This window comes from Siphateles boraxobius, unplaced genomic scaffold, assembly GCF_051911475.1.
Source record: "Siphateles boraxobius isolate OS27281-9 unplaced genomic scaffold, OSU_SipBor_1 56, whole genome shotgun sequence".
NCBI classification, from domain to species: Eukaryota; Metazoa; Chordata; class Actinopteri; order Cypriniformes; family Leuciscidae; genus Siphateles; species Siphateles boraxobius.
Window position 1 is genome coordinate 8,113,533 of NW_027509182.1, and position 20,046 is coordinate 8,133,578.

The 20,046-nt window shown below is 44.4% G+C and overlaps 7 non-coding genes and 1 pseudogene across 7 annotated transcripts; all 8 read left to right on the forward strand.

Moving 5' to 3' along the window:
• Positions 1–590: 590 nt before the first annotated feature.
• trnar-ucg (transfer RNA arginine (anticodon UCG)) lies at positions 591–663 on the forward strand. Its single transcript has one exon. It is a non-coding gene; the product is annotated as a tRNA-Arg (tRNA).
• Positions 664–1,608: 945 nt separating this feature from the next.
• On the forward strand, positions 1,609–1,681 carry trnar-ucg (transfer RNA arginine (anticodon UCG)). Its single transcript has one exon. It is a non-coding gene; the product is annotated as a tRNA-Arg (tRNA).
• Positions 1,682–2,328: 647 nt separating this feature from the next.
• trnar-ucg (transfer RNA arginine (anticodon UCG)) lies at positions 2,329–2,401 on the forward strand. Its single transcript has one exon. It is a non-coding gene; the product is annotated as a tRNA-Arg (tRNA).
• Positions 2,402–3,489: 1,088 nt separating this feature from the next.
• trnar-ucg (transfer RNA arginine (anticodon UCG)) lies at positions 3,490–3,562 on the forward strand. The gene has a single exon. It is a non-coding gene; the product is annotated as a tRNA-Arg (tRNA).
• Positions 3,563–3,998: 436 nt separating this feature from the next.
• trnal-uag (transfer RNA leucine (anticodon UAG)) lies at positions 3,999–4,071 on the forward strand. Its single transcript has one exon. It is a non-coding gene; the product is annotated as a tRNA-Leu (tRNA).
• A 1,104-nt stretch (positions 4,072–5,175) lies between these two features.
• Positions 5,176–5,248, forward strand: trnar-ucg (transfer RNA arginine (anticodon UCG)). Its single transcript has one exon. It is a non-coding gene; the product is annotated as a tRNA-Arg (tRNA).
• A 1,049-nt stretch (positions 5,249–6,297) lies between these two features.
• trnar-ucg (transfer RNA arginine (anticodon UCG)) lies at positions 6,298–6,370 on the forward strand. The gene has a single exon. It is a non-coding gene; the product is annotated as a tRNA-Arg (tRNA).
• Positions 6,371–16,608: 10,238 nt separating this feature from the next.
• LOC143715137 (U1 spliceosomal RNA) lies at positions 16,609–16,716 on the forward strand (annotated as a pseudogene).
• Positions 16,717–20,046: the final 3,330 nt, after the last annotated feature.

The window sequence follows — 20,046 nt, forward strand, 5'->3', positions numbered from 1 at the left end:
GCCACTTGCTGATAGGGCTCTTGTACATATTTCAAGATACAGACAGTTCTAGTACAACTGCAATTTTGTGACACGACTTTGGAGCCCAGCTTTGTGCAATTGTCTCACATCTAGGTAATCGAAATCTTTCTTTGAATGTACTGCCGACTTCTCCAAAATATTATTTTATGCTAATCAAAAACTTTCTTCAAATGTACTCTTGTTCACATTTCAAGATATAGACAGTTCTAGTACAACTGCAATTGTGGGACACGACTTTGGAGCTCAGCTTTGTGCAATTGTCTCACATCTAGGTAATCAAAAACTTTATTTGAATGTACTCTTGTACATATTTCAAGATACAGACAGTTCTAGTACAACTGCAATTTTGTGACACGACTTTGGAGCTCAGCTTTGTGCAATTGTCTCAAATCTAGGTAATCAAAAACTTTCTTTGAATGTACTACATACTATTTCAAAATATTTTTTAATGCTCTGAATGTAATTTTCTTGCGCCGAAGTACCCATTTAGTTATCTTGGAATAGTGGCCCAGTGGCCTCATGGATGAGGCATCAGCCTTCGGAGCTGAGGATTGTGGAGCTGGAATTGTGGCCCAGTGGCCTAATGGATAAGGCATCAGCCTTCGGAGCTGAGGATTGTGGGTTCGAGTCCCATCTGGGTCTTCTAAGATTGTGCAGAAAAACAGTGGCATGAGGTCAAGAATGTCACAGTCTTTAATTGCCACTTGCTGTTAGGGCTCTTGTACATATTTCAAGATACAGACTGTTCTAGTTTTTAATTGCCACTTGCTGATAGGGCTCTTGTACATATTTCAAGATACAGACAGTTCTAGTACAACTGCAATTTTGTGACACAACTTTGGAGCTCAGCTTTGTGCAATTGTCTCACATCTAGGTAATCAAAATCTTTCTTTGAATGTACTACCGACTTCTCCAAAATATTATTTTTATGCTAATCAAAAACTTTCTTCAAATGTACTCTTTTCAAAAAAGATACAGACAGTTGTAGTCTTTAATTGCAACTTGCTGATAGGGCTCTTGTACATATTTCAAGATACAGACAGTTCTAGTACAACTGCAATTTTGTGACACGACTTTGGAGCCCAGCTTTGTCCAATTGTCTCACATCTAGGTAATCGAAATCTTTCTTTGAATGTACTACCGACTTCTCCAAAATATTGTTTTATGCTAATCAAAAACTTTCTTCAAATGTACTCTTGTTCACATTTCAAGATACAGACAGTTCTAGTTCAACTGCAATTGTGGGACACGACTTTGGAGCTCAGCTTTGTGCAATTGTCTCACATCTAGGTAATCAAAAACTTTATTTGAATGTACTCTTGTACATATTTCAAGATACAGACAGTTCTCGTGCAACTGCAATTTTGTGACATGACTTTGGAGCTCAGCTTTGTGCAATTGTCTCACATCTAGGTAATCAAAAACTTTCTTTGAAAGTTTTACCTACTATTTCAAAATATTATTTAATGCTCTGAATGTAATTTTCTTGCGCCGAAGTATCCATTTAGTTATCTTGGAATCGTGGACCAGTGGCCTTATGGATAAGGCATCAGCCTTCGGACCTGAGGATTGTTGAGATGGAACTGTGGCCCAGTGGCCTAATGGATAAGGCATCAGCCTTCGGAGCTGAGGATTGTGGGTTCGAGTCCCATCTGGGTCATCTAAGATTGTGCAGAAAAACAGTGGCATGAGGTCAAGAATGTCACAGTCTTTAATTGCCACTTGCTGTTAGGGCTCTTGTACATATTTCAAGATACAGACAGTTCTAGTACAACTGCAATTTTGTGACACGACTTTGGAGCCCAGCTTTGTGCAATTGTCTCACATCTAGGTAATCGAAATCTTTCTTTGAATGTACTGCCGACTTCTCCAAAATATTATTTTATGCTAATCAAAAACTTTCTTCAAATGTACTCTTGTTCACATTTCAAGATATAGACAGTTCTAGTACAACTGCAATTGTGGGACACGACTTTGGAGCTCAGCTTTGTGCAATTGTCTCACATCTAGGTAATCAAAAACTTTATTTGAATGTACTCTTGTACATATTTCAAGATACAGACAGTTCTAGTACAACTGCAATTTTGTGACACGACTTTGGAGCTCAGCTTTGTGCAATTGTCTCAAATCTAGGTAATCAAAAACTTTCTTTGAATGTACTACATACTATTTCAAAATATTTTTTAATGCTCTGAATGTAATTTTCTTGCGCCGAAGTACCCATTTAGTTATCTTGGAATCGTGGCCCAGTGGCCTCATGGATGAGGCATCAGCCTTCGTAGCTGAGGATTGTGGAGCTGGAATTGTGGCCCAGTGGCCTAATGGATAAGGCATCAGCCTTCGGAGCTGAGGATTGTGGGTTCGAGTCCCATCTGGGTCATCTAAGATTGTGCAGAAAAACAGTGGCATGAGGTCAAGAATGTCACAGTCTTTAATTGCCACTTGCTGTTAGGGCTCTTGTACATATTTCAAGATACAGACAGTTCTAGTTTTTAATTGCCACTTGCTGATAGGGCTCTTGTACATATTTCAAGATACAGACAGTTCTAGTACAACTGCAATTTTGTGACACGACTTTGGAGCCCAGCTTTGTGCAATTGTCTCACATCTAGGTAATCGAAATCTTTCTTTGAATGTACTGCCGACTTCTCCAAAATATTATTTTATGCTAATCAAAAACTTTCTTCAAATGTACTCTTGTTCACATTTCAAGATATAGACAGTTCTAGTACAACTGCAATTGTGGGACACGACTTTGGAGCTCAGCTTTGTGCAATTGTCTCACATCTAGGTAATCAAAAACTTTATTTGAATGTACTCTTGTACATATTTCAAGATACAGACAGTTCTAGTACAACTGCAATTTTGTGACACGACTTTGGAGCTCAGCTTTGTGCAATTGTCTCAAATCTAGGTAATCAAAAACTTTCTTTGAATGTACTACATACTATTTCCAAATATTATTTGTTGCTATTTATGGTTCGAGTCCCATCTGGGTCATATAAGATTGTGCAGAAAAACAGTGGCATGAGGTCAAGAATGTCACAGTCTTTAATTGCCACTTGCTGTTTGGGCTCTTGTACATATTTCAAGATACAGACAGTTCTAGTACAACTGCAATTGTGGGACACGACTTTGGAGCTCAGCTTTGTGCAATTGTCTCACATCTAGGTAATCAAAAACTTTATTTGAAAGTACTCTTGTACATATTTCAAGATACAGACAGTTCTAGTACAACTGCAATTTTGTGACACGACTTTGGAGCTCAGCTTTGTGCAATTGTCTCACATCTAGGTAATCAAAAACTTTCTTTGAATGTACTACCTACTATTTCAAAATATTATTTAATGCTCTGAATGTAATTTTCTTGCGCCGAAGTACCCATTTAGTTATCTTGGAATCGTGGCCCAGTGGCCTTATGGATAAGGAATCAGCCTTCGGATCTGAGGATTTTGGAGCTGGAAATGTGGCCCAGTGGCCTAATGGATAAGGCATCAGCCTTCGGAGCTGAGGATTGTGGGTTCGAGTCCCATCTGGGTCATCTAAGATTGTGCAGAAAAACAGTGGCATGAGGTCTAGAATGTCACAGTCTTTATTTGCCACTTGCTGTTTGGGCTCTTGTACATATTTCAAGATACAGACAGTTCTAGTTTTTAATTGCCACTTGCTGATAGGGCTCTTGTTGTGGGTTCGAGTCCCATCTGGGTCATCTAAGATTGTGAAGAAAAACAGTGGCATGAGGTCAAGAATGTCACAGTCTTTAATTGCCACTTGCTGTTAGGGCTCTTGTATCTCTTTCAAGATACAGACAGTTCTAGTACAACTGCAATTGTGGGAAACGACTTTGGAGCTCAGCTTTGTGAAATTGTCTCACATCTGGGTAATAAAAAAATATCTTTGAATGTACTACCCACTATTTCAAAATATTCTTTGTTGCTATTTATGAGGAAGTACCCATTTAGTTATCTTGGAATAGAGGCCCAGTGGCCTAATGGATAAGGCATCAGCCTTAGGAGCTGATGATTGTGGGGTCGAGTCCCGTCTGGGTCATCTAATATTGTGCAGAAAAACATTGGCATGAGGTCAAGAATGTCACAGTCTTTTATTGCCACTTGCTGATAGGGCTCTTGTACATAATTTCAAGATACAGACAGTTCTAGTACAACTGCAATTTTGTGACACGACTTTGGAGCTCAGCTTTGTGCAATTGTCTCACATCTAGGTAATCAAAATCTTTCTTTGAATGTACTACAGACTTCTCCAAAATATTATTTTATGCTAATCAAAAACTTTCTTTAAATGTACTCTTGTTCACATTTCAAGATACAGACAGTTCTAGTACAACTGCAATTGTGGGACACGACTTTGGAGCTCAGCTTTGTGAAATTGTCTCACATCTAGGTAATCCAAAACTTTATTTGAATGTACTCTTGTACATATTTCAAGATACAGACAGTTCTAGTACAACTGCAATTGTGGGAAACGACTTTGGAGCTCAGCTTTGTGAAATTGTCTCACATCTGGGTAATAAAAAAATATCTTTGAATGTACTACCTACTATTTCAAAATATTATTTGTTGCTATTTATGAGGAAGTACCCATTCAGTTATTTTGTAATAGAGGCCCAGTGGCCTAATGGATAAGGCATCAGGCTGAGGATTGTGGGCTCGAGTCCAATCTGGGTCATCTAAGATTGTGCAGAAAAACATTGGCATGAGGTCAAGAATGTCACAGTCTTTAATTGCCACATGCTGATAGGGCTCTTGTACATATTTCAAGATACAGACAGTTCTAGTACAACTGCAATTGTGGGACACGACTTTGGAGCTCAGCTTTGTGCAATTGTCTCACATCTAGGTAATCAAAAACTTTATTTGAATGTACTCTTGTACATATTTCAAGATACAGACAGTTTTAGTACAACTGCAATTTTGTGACACGACTTTGGAGCTCAGCTTTGTGCAATTGTCTCACATCTAGGTAATCAAAAACTTTCTTTGAATGTACAACCTACTATTTCAAAATATTATTTAATGCTCTGAATGTAATTTTCTTGCGCCGAAGTACCCATTTAGTTATCTTGGAATCGTGGCCCAGTGGCCTTATGGATAAGGCATCAGCCTTCGGATCTGAGGATTGTGGAGCTGGAATTTTGGCCCAGTGGCCTAATGGATAAGGCATCAGCCTTCGGAGCTGAGGATTGTGGGTTCGAGTCCCATCTGGGTCATCCAAGATTTTGCAGAAAAACAGTGGCATGAGTTCAAGAATGTCACAGTCTTTAATTGCCACTTGCTGATAGGGCTCTTGTACATATTTCAAGATACAGACAGTTCTAGTTTTTAATTGCCACTTGTTGATATGGTTCTTGTACATATTTCAAGATACAGACAGTTCTAGTACAACTGCAATTTTGTGACACGACTTTGGAGCTCAGCTTTGTGCAATTGTCTCACATCTAGGTAATCAAAATCTTTCTTTGAATGTACTACCGACTTCTCCAAAATATTATTTTTATGCTAATCAAAAACTTTCTTCAAATGTACTCTTGTTCACATTTCAAGATACAGACAGTTCTAGTACAACTGCAATTGTGGGACACGACTTTGGAGCTCAGCTTTGTGAAATTGTCTCACATCTAGGTAATCCAAAACTTTATTTGAATGTACTCTTGTACATATTTCAAGATACAGACAGTTCTAGTACAACTGCAATTGTGGGAAACGACTTTGGAGCTCAGCTTTGTGAAATTGTCTCACATCTGGGTAATAAAAAATATCTTTGAATGTACTACCTACTATTTCAAAATATTATTTGTTGCTATTTATGAACAAGTACCCATTTAGTTATCTTGTAATAGAGGCCCAGTGGCCTAATGGATAAGGCATCAGCCTTCGGAGCTGAGGATTGTGGGCTCGAGTCCAATCTGGGTCATCTAAGATTGTGCAGAAAAACAGTGGCATGAGGTCAAGAATGTCACAGTCTTTAATTGCCACATGCTGATAGGGCTCTTGTACATATTTCAAGATACAGACAGTTCTAGTACAACTGCAATTTTGTGACACGACTTTGGAGCTCAGCTTTGTGCAATTGTCTCACATCTAGGTAATCAATAACTTTCTTTGAATGTACTACCCACTATTTCAAAATATTATTTAATGCTCTGAATGTAATTTTCTTGCATCGAAGTACCCATTTAGTTATCTTGGAATCGTGACCAAGTGGCCTTATGGATAAGGCATCAGCCTTCAGAGTTGAGGATTGTGGAGCTGGAATTGTGGCCCAGTGGCCTAATGGATAAGGCATCAGCCTTCGGAGCTGAGGATTGTGGGTTCGAGTACCATCTGGGTCATCTAAGATTGTGCAGAAAAACAGTTGCATGAGGTCAAGAATGTCACAGTCTTTAATTGCCACTTGCTGTTAGGGCTCTTGTACATATTTCAAGATACAGACAGTTCGAGTCTTTAATTGCCACTTGCTGATAGGGCTCTTGTAAATATTTCAAGATACAGACAGTTCTAGTACAACTGCAATTTTGTGACACGACTTTGGAGCCCAGCTTTGTGCAATTGTCTCACAATCTTAGACAGTTCTAGTACCACTGCAATTGTGGGACACGACTTTGGATCTCAGCTTTGTGCAATTGTCTCACATCTGGGTAATCAAAAACTTTCTTTGAATGTACTACCTACTATTTCAAAATATTATTTAATACTATTTATACGGAATTAACCATTTAGTTATAATGGATACAGCTGAGAAAAAGCCTTCTGCGGGACAAGCTTTTGCATCTAAAGCCGGTGGCCTTCATCTCGCCGCCTTCAGTCGACGTACCTACTACGCTTTCCGGCGTATGTATCCTTTTACTCTGCTGAGTGTGTGTTCGCCGCTGCGACTCACAGTCTCTCTCTCTTATCTAAAAGAGCAAGCGTCTTTTTTAAGATGCCTCATTCCTGTGGCTCGTGCCGAGCCGCACTCAGCGACGGGGACCGCCATGTCATCTGCGTTTCCTGCCTCGGTGAGGATCATGCAGCTCTCGCGCTCGCTGACGGCGGCTGCCATCATTGCGAGCTATTGCCATGGCTACTCTGAGGACTCGCCTGGCATTTTCTCTCCGAGTCTGCACTACCACCCGCTATAGTGCCGCGCCATGTAAAGCGCCGTACTCAAAGGGTCCCCGAGCCTTCTCCAGCCTGCGAAAGCTTGCCGGTTCGCCCGCCAGCTTTGCCAGCTTCACTTGAGTCGCTCACCGAGGGACAGCGGCCGCCGTCCGCCGTCGCTTCCGCCATTGGTGACGACGAGATTGTTGCTTCTGTTGAGGAGGACAGCTGCTCTATCCTGGCGTCGGACAGTGAGGATTGGACGAGCTCTGCGGACCTCCCCCCTCTGCTCGCAAGTCGTCAGGGAAACGGGCCAGCATTGAATCCGAGCTGATACATCTGCTCTCACAGGCCGCAGCGAGCCTCGGCCTTGAGTGGAAGGCACCCGCGCAGCCCGCTCTCGTGCACTCTCGCTCTGCCGGACACCGCTCCCCTCCTCGTGGGCCACGGCCGAAGATTGAGATAAAGCCCGTGGCCTCAAAGTCTTCCTAGCCCTCCTAGGTAAGCAACGGTGTTTAAGTCTCGCCGCGGCCAGTCTCGCACCGAACATGTTCGCTCGTTCAGTTCCAGAAAATGCGACTGTTCTAGTGTATTCTGCAGTAAACAAGCCGGTACCCTGGCCCGTTTGCCTGCACACAAAAGCCGTTTTACGGCGACCCAGATAAATCACATGAAGAATGTAATTTCTGGTATCCTGGCCATGGCCGATGGTGAGAGAGTGTATGAGTGTAATAAAAAATGCAGTGAAAATTTTTCGCTCGTTCAGTTCCAGAAAATGCGACTGTTCCAGTGTATTCTGCAGTAAACAAGCCGGTACCACGGGCCGCTTGCCTGCACACAAAAGCCGTTTTCACGGCGACCCAGATAAATCACATGAAGTGTATTTTCTGTATTCCAGCCACGGCCGATGGTGTCAATTGTGCATTACATGTAGTGAATATTCCCACAACTCAGTGCCCACAAACGCTACACAATGCATGTCCCACGGTTTTCTGTAAAAACAAAACCAATACACATTCAGTCAGCTCAGGCTGAATGTGTTTCTGTGCAGTAAATGTGCCCCCTGTCCCGTGCCCACGTTCTCTCACAGACAGGTTGAACCCCACGGGGTTTGTCCCGCTCGCTCTCTCTCCGCAAACTGCCTTAAAGAAATCGAGCGCGGCCAGCGACTCATGTCGATTGTGCATTACATGTAGTGAATGTGCCAACAACCCAGTGCCCACAAACACTACACTATGCATGTCCCGCGGTTTCTGTAAAACGAAACCAACACACATTCAGTCAGTGATCAGCGCGCCCCCCGCCTCAGATGTTGCAATCACAGTGTTTACAGCACACTGGAGCCCTCCGACCGCCACTAAGTTGCGGCCAGAGCCCAGATCTCATTTTACCTCTGGCGGGGTATCAGGATGGGTCCTGAACACTATAGAGAGAGGCTATTCGCTGCAGTTCGCTCAACGTCCCTGCCGTTACACAGCGCGCGTGAAACTACGGTAAAAAACGAGGTAGCTCATCTACTTCAAGCCGAAATAGCAAAACTACTGAGCAAAGGGGCCATAGAACCTTTATCTCAGGCTCAGAGCGAAGGGGGTGTATACAGCAAATATTTTCTGGTACCAAAAAAAAAAAAGACGGGGGTCTCAGACCCATTCTAGATCTGCGGCAACTGAACAGAGTGGTTGTGAAGCGCCAGTTCAGAATGCTTACAACCAGGAAAATCCTGGAGGACTGGTTTATGTCAATAGATCCGGAAGACGCTTTTTTCCAAATACAAATAGCGTCACGTCACAGGCGTTTCTTGAGATTCACCTTCGAGGGGCAGGCATATCAATACACAGTCCTGCCGTTCGGCCTGTACCTTTCACCCCGTACATTTACGATGTGCATGGATGCGGCTCTCGCACCCCTGAGACTTCAGGGCATGCGAGTTTTGAACTACTTGGACGATTGGCTGATTCTAGCTCGATAACGCTCAAAGCTCATAGAACACAGAACCATATTACTCGAGCATTTTATTTTCTGGCCACAGTACTGGACTCGCTGTCTATGACAGCGCGCCTGTCGCCAGAGCGTGGACTGAACGTTCAGCGCGTCGCAAAATCCTTTCGCCGCGGCACCATAGTCCCGCTCAAAAGGTTTCAGAAAATGCTGGGCCTTATGGCCTCAGCATCCTCGGTACTCCAGCTGGGTCTGCTTCGCATGTGCCCACTTCAGTTATGGCTGAAAGCGCAAGTTCCACCTCGGGCATGGGCCTCCGGTCTGTTTCGCCTCAAGGTCGATCTGAAATGCATCTCAGCTCTGGAACCTTGGAAAACGATCGACTTTTATCAGTCAGGCGTGAGTCTGGGGACTTCCTCGAGTGTGAAGGTGGTGTCCACGAACCCCTCCACCTCGGGATGGGGAGCGCTGCTCGAGGGCAGACTGTTCTTTGGCCAGTGGTCAGAACGGGAAAAGCTTCTAAACATAAACTGTCTGGAAATGATGGCAGTCGACAACGCGAATGATGAGGCGTTTTTGTCCCCAAATAAAAGGTCACCACGTCCTGGTCCGATCGGACAACATGTCAGTGGTGGCCTATATAAATCACCAGGGCGGCATCAGGTCCCAAAACCTTTACAGGCTGACGGAACGCCTCCTGGTCTGGGCTCAGCACAACCTGCTTTCTTTGAAAGCAGCACATTCAATTCAATTCAATTCAAATTTATTTGTATAGCGCTTTTCACCATACATATTGTTTCAAAGCAGCTTTACAGAGAGGGCATTTCAGAAATGTACATTGAAAATACAGTTAGTTAATCATGTATTAATTTAGGGCATAACATATCGCTGGCGTTGAGTCGTCTCTTCACATGCGTCGAGTCGTCTCTTCACAGGCGTTTAGTCATCTCATCGCAGGTGTTGGGGGATCTGAAGTCTCCGTGAGAGGCTGGATACAAACTGGAGCTGACAAACGTTATTTACCTCGGGACTAGCATCCCGAGATAAAAGCAGATGGGAGATAATTAGCATAGCTGCTGTTCATAATATTAATGCATTCGATCTGATTCAACAGTAGTATAAAAGGTAAGCATTATGTGAATGCTTGGCTAAAGAGATGCATCTTTAATCTAGTTTTAAACTCGGACAGCGAGTCTGAGCCTCGAACAATATCAGGAAGGCTATTCCAGAGTTTAGGAGCTAAATGTGAGAACGACCTCCCTCCTTTAGTGGACTTAGATATCCTAGGAATGACCAGAAGCCTCGAATTTAGTGATCTTAAAGAACGCGATGGATTGTAAGGCGATAGAAGGTCCATTAAATACACAGGAGCTAAACCATTTAGGGCTTTATAGGTCAGTAGTAATACTTTGTAAATGATACGGAACTTAATAGGTAACCAGTGTAGAGATGATAAAATTGAGTTATATGATCATATTTTCTTGACCTAGTAAGAACTCTAGCAGCTGCATTTTGCACTAACTGTAGCTTGTTTATTGAGGATGCAGGACAGCCAGCTAATAAAGCATTACAGTAATCTAGTCTCGAGGTCATGAATGCATGAACAGATAGCATGTTAATTAGCTTAGCAATGTTTCTAAGGTGGAAAAAGGCTGTTCTTGTAACATATGAAATATGATTTTCGAAAGACAAGCTGTGGTCTAGTATAACACCCAGGTCTTTTACTGTAGTGGATAAAGTAACAGGACATACTTCTAAATTTAAAGTTGTATTGTTCGAGGTTTTGTGGGTAGTTTTTTGGACCAATAAGCAATACCTCCGTTTTATTTGAATTTAATAGCAGGAAATTACACGTCATCCAGTATTTTATATCTTTAAGACACTTTAAGTGTCAATTTAGATAAGTTAGTGTTTTCATCTTGTTGTGATGAAATATATAATTGAGTGTCATCAGCATAACAGTGGAAATTAATTCCATGTTATCTTATAAGGCAGCATATATATTGAGAATAGCAGAGGGCCTAAGACCGATCCTTGCGGCACTCCATAGTCTACTGACGTTATCTTCAATTTTTCTCCATTTAAACAGACAAAATTGTAACGGTCTGATAAGTATGACATATAACCAGCTTAATGCCTGTCCCTGAACACCAGTGTAGTTTTGTAGTCGATCCAAGAGTATTTTATGATCTATAGTGTCGAACGCAGTGCTAAGATCGAGTAGAAGTAGTATTGAGATACAGCCTTGGTCAGAAGCTAAAAGTAAATCATTTGTATTTTTAACTAGCACCGTTTCTGTGATATGATGCGGTCTGAATCCTGACTGAAATGTTTCATGGATATCATTTTCTTGCAAGAAAGAGCACAATTGAGCGGACACAATTTTTTTTTAGTATTTTAGACATAAATGAAAGATTTGAAATGGGTCTGTAATTTGCTAGGTTATTTGGATCTAATTGTGGTTTCTAAATGAGAGGTTTTATTACTGCCAGCTTGAATATTCTTGGAACATGACCTAAAAATAAAGACGAGTTAATAATATTGAGAAGAGGCTCTTCCACTGCAGGTAACACTTCTTTCAGTAGTTTAGTGGGTATTGGATCTAATAAACATGTTGTTGGTTTGGATGCAATGATAAGTTTATTTAGCTCTTTCTGTCCTATAGTTGTAAAGTGGTGTAGTTATTCTTGAGGGGTGATAATTGAGGCTGAATCATAAGTCACCATAAAATATTGTACATTTACAATTGTGTTTCTGGAGCTTTCTATTTTCTCAGTGAAGAACTTCATAAAATCATTACTACTATACTGTAAAGGAATATTTTGCTCTGGTGTTGTCTGTTTATTTGTTAGTCTAGCCACTGTGTTAAATAAAAACCTTGGATTATTTTGGTTATTTTCTATTAGTTTTGCGGAGATGCTCAGCCCTGGCTGCTTTTAGAGCCTTTTTATAACGTGACATACTGTCTTTCCACGCGATTCTAAAGACCTCTAAATTAGTTTGTTTCCATTTACGCTCTAAGTTACGAGTTTCTCTCTTGATACTAAAGAAAATGGTGCTCAAACTGCTAGTCATTTCCTCTAGTTCATCTGTTTGTTTGGGTTCACTGCGCAGCTGGGATAGATCAGGTAAGCTATTTGAGAATCTATCTATAGTGGTTGGAAGGATTGTTCTGCCTGGTCGATAACGTGGCGGAACATGACAAATTTCAGCAGTACGTATTATGCAAGTTACCATGTAATGATCAGTGATATCATCACTTTGCGGTATAATATCTATATCGGTTGGATTGGTTCCATATGATATAATTAAATCTAGTGTATGATTTAGACGATGAGTGGGACCACTGACGTATTGCTTGACCCCAAAGGAGTTTAATAAATAGGTAAACGCAGCCCCTAACGCATAATTTGTGTTATCTACGTGTTTGTTAAAATCTCCAACAATTATTTCTTTATCGACATTGACATTAGATCTGAGAGAAAGTCTGCAAACTCTTTTAGGAAATCAGCATAGGGCCCTGGAGGTCTATATACAGTAGCCAAGGCTAGCGATAATAGGGATTTCTTTCTTACATCTAAGAGCGTAACATTTAGCACAAGTACTTCAAACGAGTTAAACCTTTGACCTGTTTCTGAGTAACATTTAGAATATCTCTATGGATTGTTGCAACACCGCCGCCACAACCGATCAGACGGGGCTCATGCTTATAACATTATCCTGGTGGGGTGGACTCATTTAGACCGAAATAATCATTTGGTTTAAGCCAGGTTTCAGTAAGGCAAAATACATCAAAACTATTATCTGTGACCATTTCATTTACAATAACAGCCTTAGGTGTGAGCGATCTAATGTTTAGAAGACCAAGCTTAAAGAATTTTTTTTTTTTCACTGAAATTGAGATTTTCTGGTTTAATTACAATTAATTTTTTCCTTGATCCTACAGTAGATTTATTGTTTGGCCTCACTAAACAAGGAATAGACACAGTTTCTATATATTGTTCTACACTACTTATGATATCAGTTAAGTTGGGACAGCAAAGACTGTGATTTGGACTTTGACTTACTAGTCATATGGTGTGTAACGTCTTGGAGATGTTGTCTGACAGAAAAGCCGCTCCGATTCTGCTGGGGTGCAGGCCATTAGCACGGTAGAGCCTAGGTCGCTCCCAGAACAGATTCCAATTATTTACAAAGAGCAGTTTCTGTTCATTACACCATGACATTAACCATTAATTTAGTGCAAATAATCTTCTGAACCTTTCTTGTCCTTGTCGGTATGTGGGAAGCGGTCTAGACACGATGATCATTGCTTCAGGTGATGTGCTTTGTACCGTCTCGATCAGGGTCCTGTAGTCCTTCTTCAGAACCTCCGTCTGCCGCAGCCTGATGTCGTTCACTCCCGCGTGCAGCACAACAGCTTCGACGCGCTCGTCACCGTTCAGGATCTCGGGAACATGTGAAGCGACATCTAGAACACGAGCACCAGGAAAGCAGTGAGTGCGCACCTTACCTTTACCTGAGGTAGCGCGGACATGACGGACGATGGAACTGCCGATGATCACGGCGTCGCCGCGTTCCGACTCGCGAAGAGGGGAGAAGCGGTTCCGGGTGGAGATCTCGAAGACCGGGAGGGGCGGAGAGGTTCTTGCTCTGGTCCTTGCTCGTGTCTTCCGCTGTGGGATCAACCAGGGTCCATGGTGTTGTGTCGGTGCCGGAGTGTATGAAGCCAGTGATGATCGCGTCCTAGGTGCTTGGGTACTGTGCAAAGAAACACACGGAGTAGTTGAGGCCGGAGTCAAAAAGTTACTAACCACTGACTTGTGAGCATCGGCGCGTGATGTTTCAAGCACTGAACGCCGATCTCGCAGCTCGGCTTGCCTCTCTAGTAGATCACGGATCTGCTTCACGGACTGCAGCTCCAACAGCACCGAATGCAGCTCGAATGTGTCCTCACCTGAGAAGTTCTCTCCTTCCTTCAAGAGAAACTGGATAAGGGCAGAACCCCATCCTCGCTCAAGTATGTGGTGGCCATAGCAGCGTTTACTAAACCGGCGTCTGGCCAGTCACTGGGGAGGAACGACCTGGTCGTACGATTCCTCAAAGGAGCTAGGAGGCTGAACCCTCCCAGACCTCGTTCAGTCCCCGTGTGTCCCGCTTATGTGTCCCGCTCGTCTGCTTTCAGACAGACTGAGCAGCTCTTTGTTTTGTTTAGCGGGTGTTCTAAGGGACTAGCCGTATCAAAACAGAGCCTATCCAGATCCTTAGTCGAGGCCATAGTGCTGGCTTACACTTCTAAGGGCCTGCAGTGTCCTTTGGGTGTCAGAGCGCACTCCACGCGAGGCGTGGCCTCGTTGTGAGCGTCGTCTAACGGGATTGCCTTGCAGGATATCTGTACGTGGCAGGCTGGGCCTCGCCGTCTACATTTATAAGGTTTTATAACCTAGAGGTTCCCGCCTTACAGGCTAAGCTTCTGTCGGTCTAGTAATCAGCTCTGTCTGCCTCGTTGCTCCGGCTCAGAAGGCTGAATTTTGCTTGTGCATCGTTCACTGATTGATAGAACAGCTCCATGGGTGTTGAAAGACCCGTACTGCTACCCAGTTCAGGCTGAACGCTGTTCACCTGACTGCGTGGTAGACTATTAACATGATTAGCTCCTGTAGGATGCTATTTTTGGAGAATGATGCTTACTGCCTCTCTTCTCTGACTCTCTGTGAGTCTATGGGGATTATGCACAATATGAGCCCCGGGTTTCTGCCCTTGGGACTTTGGTGTCGGATCCCAGTACGCACAGCGTTTTACACTGTGTTCCCCATAGCGTAAGATATTACGCAGTACGAGAGAAACTCTCGTAAGCAGAACGTACTCGGCTACTAACGAGACTTGAAGTAGTGGTGCGAAGCGCCCCAATAGGATATGGCGTCACGCAGGGCCTCTCTCGATAGGCTGCTGCTGTTGCTGCAGGTCAGCCAATAGGCACGCAAGCCACCTTGCCTATGTCTGCATGCTGCTGCAACGCGTTTTACATTAATTCAAAATTAAGGATAATTTTTGGCTTCAATATCTCGTGGAATAGAGGTTTTCCCCATAGCGTAAGATATCACGCAGCACTCGTTCCCTCTCTAGAGAGAACCGAGGTTACGTTAGTAACCGAGTACGTTTTCTAGCCTGTCAAGAAGTATGTTGTGATCAACAGTGTCAAATGAAGCACTGAGGTCGAGTAGTGCCAGCACTGATAATTTGCCTATATGAGTTTTTAAGCGAATATCGTTTATTATTTTTATGAGCGCTGTCTCTGTGCTGTGATGCGATCGGAAACCAGATTGAAAATTGTCAAAGTATCCATTTGGGCTTAAGAATTTGATCAGCTGATTGAAGACAACTTTTTCAATGATCTTGCCTATGAAAGGGAGATTTGTGATCAGTGTATAGTTGTTTAATATGGTCTCATCCAGATTGCTCTTTTTCAGGAGGGGTTTGACAACTGCAGTTTTCAGGGAGTTTGGAAAACTCCCAGAGAGAAGTGATGCATTTACCACTTCTAGGAGATCTGCTTCTAAACAGTTTAACACACTTTTGAAAAAAGATGTGGGAAGTGCGTCAAGAGCGCAAGTAATGTTTTAAGGTGCTGTATGGTGTCTTCCACAATTTTGCCATCAATTTCTTCGAAATCAGACATAGTAACTACTTTCTTAGGTTGTGCTCTGATTTGTCTGACCCCAGCGCAACTCAAGGATGAGCTGATCACCTTTCTGATATTATTGATTTTCTCAGAGAAGAAAGAAGCAAACTCACTGCACTTGCTGTCTGAGAGCATTTCACTGGGAATGTGACTTGGGGGGTTTGTCAGTCTCTCTACAGTAGCAAAAAGAGTGCGTGTGTTGTTTAAGTTGATGTTTATAATATTTGAGAAAAAAGTCTGTCTAGCTTTGCCTAGTTCCATATTGAAAGAATGGATGCTGTCTTTGTAGAACTACAAGTTTTGTCTTCCGCCACATGCGCTTTGCTTTTTTGCATTGTCTTTTCATATTTTGCACTGCTGTTGGGTTTACCAACCTTGTTTAAGGAGGAAAATGTTATCTAAATATTTTTCTGTCAAAGGGTTCATTAATAGAAGTTTGGCTGGTTAAGACATCTTTAGCTAGCTAGCAGACTAGCTCATTTGTTATGAATGGAGAACAACATTGGTAATGCACCAAGCAATACAGAGATCAAATATGTCTTGAATACACATAAGTAGCATGTTGTGGCAGCCTGGAGTAGGCAATGTCTTTCCAACTTTACCTCATGACTGCTTACAGTTAACTCTAGGCTAAGTTTCATACCTGCAGATGCTTCCTCAAGTTTTACATTGAAACCTTTGATGTCAATAGATTTTAAAAGTTGGCAAACATATATTGCACAACCTACCCAAAATTTTGAGGTGGAAAATGGGAGAAGGACAGTTTATTGTTAATAATATTCCTAGTTATTAATTTCATTTAATCTTAGAATGTGAATTTCTTGTTTGTAATTTCCCCATTAAAACGGCTTAATTAATAACTCTCCATTAATACTTACCTGGCAGAGGAGACACCATGATCAGGAAGATTGTTCACCCAGGGGGAGGCTCGGCCATTGCACTCCGGTTGTGCTGACCCCTGGGAATTCCCCTGCGTTCGCGCTCTGTGGGGCAGTCATGGCCTAATGGTAACAGAGTTGGACTGGTGACCTAAAGGTTGCTGGTTCGGTTCCAGTACCGACAGGAATATGACTGAGGTGTCCTTGAACAAGGCACCTAACCTCCAATCACTTCTCCGGGTGTATGCATCCACGTTTGCTGTGTGTGTGTTCACTACACACTACTCTGCTCCTAATGTGTGTGCACTTACTTGGATGGGTTAAATGCAGAGGTCAAATTCCAAGTATGGGTTACCATACTTGGTCATCACCTGTCACTTTCAGTTTCACTTAAAATATCACTGAGACTTTTGCCTCTGTTGGTAAAAAATAAATTATCCAATTACCATTGAGGAGTAGCTTCCCTTGGTATATTAACCAATCACCATAGAGACATAAATTATGACATATTAGTTTATACTGATACTGCTGTTAATTTACCAACTACCTTAATTATGGAGAGTAGAGATATTGAATATCGCCAAAAAATGTTAGATACCATTGAAACAGCAGCTACAAATTAAAAATAAAGGAAGACTCCACTCTAAAGTTGGACACATAGGCTACAACAATCATGTTCACTAAACGGTCAAACATGCTCTTGTAACAAGGACATAGGGATGTATATTTTTCTTCAAGTGATAGGCTAGGTGAGTGAAATTATATATTTTCTTGCTGTATACGTGTGATTTTCTTTTTTACATTTTAAGTCTAAAAGTGACCACAAAAAAGCAATTTAAAAGCAGTTACTAAAAACAAAATCCTCAGGAGAAGATCTCAAACCGCTACAATTAAAGTGCCTCTGTGCTTCCTCTATTTTAAAATCGTCAAGGCGCCACTGTTAGTCATTTATCTGTTAATGGGTAAAAATGAAAAAAAAAATTTTTTTGTTGTTGTAGCAAATTGACTTGCTCAGATGTTTTTAGAACTATTTGTTGAATAACAGCATTGACAATAACAGCTGGATATTTGGTTATTTTGGGCTACAGCAAAGGAAACACATTTCAACAATATAGTTCCCTTTCGTTGTCACTCCGAGTTACGTCGGATGACGACGAATGGGGTTTCGCTTAGAACACCTATCGACTTCGAGTATTACAAAACGAGCCAATGGCAAGGAAATGCCATGGGTCTGCGGAATTTGCATGGCGTAACTCCGCCCCACCTCGTGGGTATAAAAGGAGGACGCCGGCAACAGGCAGATATGTTTTCGCTTCGGAGCCAAGAGCATTTCTTCACTCCACAGTCATCTCTGACTTCGCTCTACGAGACGAGCTTCTCTCTCCGGTGTTGGTGTGACGGCGATCTGCAGCGAGCTCACAGTGCCTGCTGATCTGTGCAGTAATCTGCCAGTGTGTGTGTGTCTCCCTGTGCGCTTCAACATCGCGGAGTTTTTTTCTCTCCTCTCATAAAAGAGCTCGCACGCGGCACATCTTTTTAAAGACGGCTCGCCCGTGCATTTCTGGTTGCAGCGGACTGGTATCGGACTCTGATGGGCACGAGCGCTGTCTAGTGTGTTTGATCATGCTTGAACAGCGCTCGTGGGTGACTCATGTTCTCGCAAGGGAACGTGATCATCGCGTCATAAATAGGTCGAGACTCGGTGAACTCGCAAGAGTGAGAGTCCCCTCATCCACCCCCCGATCTTCGGCGGGTGGCCAGGGTGACCTGAGGGTTACGGTCTGGAACAAGATGCCGACTATGTGTCCGTGACCCCAGCCCCCCTCTTCGATGACGGTGCCCGCTAGTGAACTGCTGATTCCCGCGAGTCTACCCTCTGGTGGCCCGCGTGTTTCAGTTGAAGCTACAGAGGAAGATGCCATGTCTGTTGCAGCATCACTAGGTGGGCTTGAGTCTTCTGGAAGTGAGGGCTCGTCACAGCTGCCACCTTCCGGTGTGCATACGGCTGTGCCTGAGTCTGATCCGGAGATGACGGCCATGCTTTCCTGGGACGATTGGTTTTGGGTAAGGCCGCCGACCCTCGTCCGTGGCAAACCCCAATACCTCTCTTCCCGGACGTGCATGATGAGATCTCGAAGTCCTAGAAGACCCCCTTGTCTTCTTAGGACCGCTCGCTGATCTCATCCGCCTTTCCTCCCCTCGATGGGGCCGCTGCCCTTGGGTACACTGGGGTTCCCCCGGCTGAACGCTCTGTTGCGATGCTATGTGTCCTCAGAGTGCTTCTTCTCTGCGCAATCCTAAGCACCCGCCCGTGGCCTGTAGTTTTTCGTCTACGCTTGTGGCGAGATCCTATAGCGCCACGGGACTGGCAGCCGCCTCACTGCATGCCATGGTCATTCTGCTGGTCCACCTGACCCAGATGCTCATGGACCTGCACGAGGGCGGGACTGACCCAGGGCTCTTCACTGAGCTGCGCGCCGCCACTGACCTTGCTCTCTGAGCGACGAAAGTGGCCGTACGCTCCCTGGGTCAGGTGATGCTCACCAGTCTGTGGCTGAACCTGTCTGATGTGCTGGATGTCGCGCGGACCCGTTTGTCCGACATTCCCATATCCCAGGTCGGCCTCTTCGGCGGTGCGGTTGAGGGCTTGCCCAACAGCTCTCAGCCGCCCATGAGCAGAGTGAGGTTGATTCTGTCCCGACGGCCCCGCCGTCCGCTCAGATCCCTCGTCTGCCCACCGCCGAAGGCGCCCTCCCGCGGCTCCCACCCCGCCCGTTCACGGGCCGGCTCTGGGGGCCGCGGGCGGACGCCTCAGCCCTCTCCAGCCCCGCCCCCCGCTACACGCCGGGTTAAGCGGCGCTCGTGAGACGGGCACCTCGGCGATGGAGCAGGCTGAGGTTGATTCTGTCCCGACGGCCCCGCCGTCCGCTCAGATCCCTCGGTCTGCCCACTGCCGAGGGCGCCCCCCCGCCCGTTCACCCGGGTCGGCTCTGGAGGCCGCGGTCGGACGCCACAGTCCTCTCCAGCCCCGCACCCCGCTACACGCCGGGTTAAGCGGCGCTCTTGAGTTGGGCTCCTCAGAGATGGGACTCAGTTCTTTCCAGGAGTTGGTAGCAGGACCACTCCTTTCCCCGGGGAGGGCCGGGGAAGAATCCTTATTCTCCAAAGAGCTGATTCTCCCGTCTCTGAGCACAGAGTTCTCGGACGTCACAGAGCGCCGCCCACAAGCCGTGCTCTCCTCGTCCCCCTCTGTCCCAGAGGTGGTTGACATGGTGTGCCGTCCACGGACCGCTTCGCCCCTGTCCCCCTCTGTCGCCAGACCCCTGGCAGAGCAGGCCCCCGCGGGACGACCAGCCTGGTCCTCCCCTGGCCCCTCTGCCAGGGCGCGGTTGCTAACTGTGCCCCCACATCGGGCCGCTATGCCGTCCAC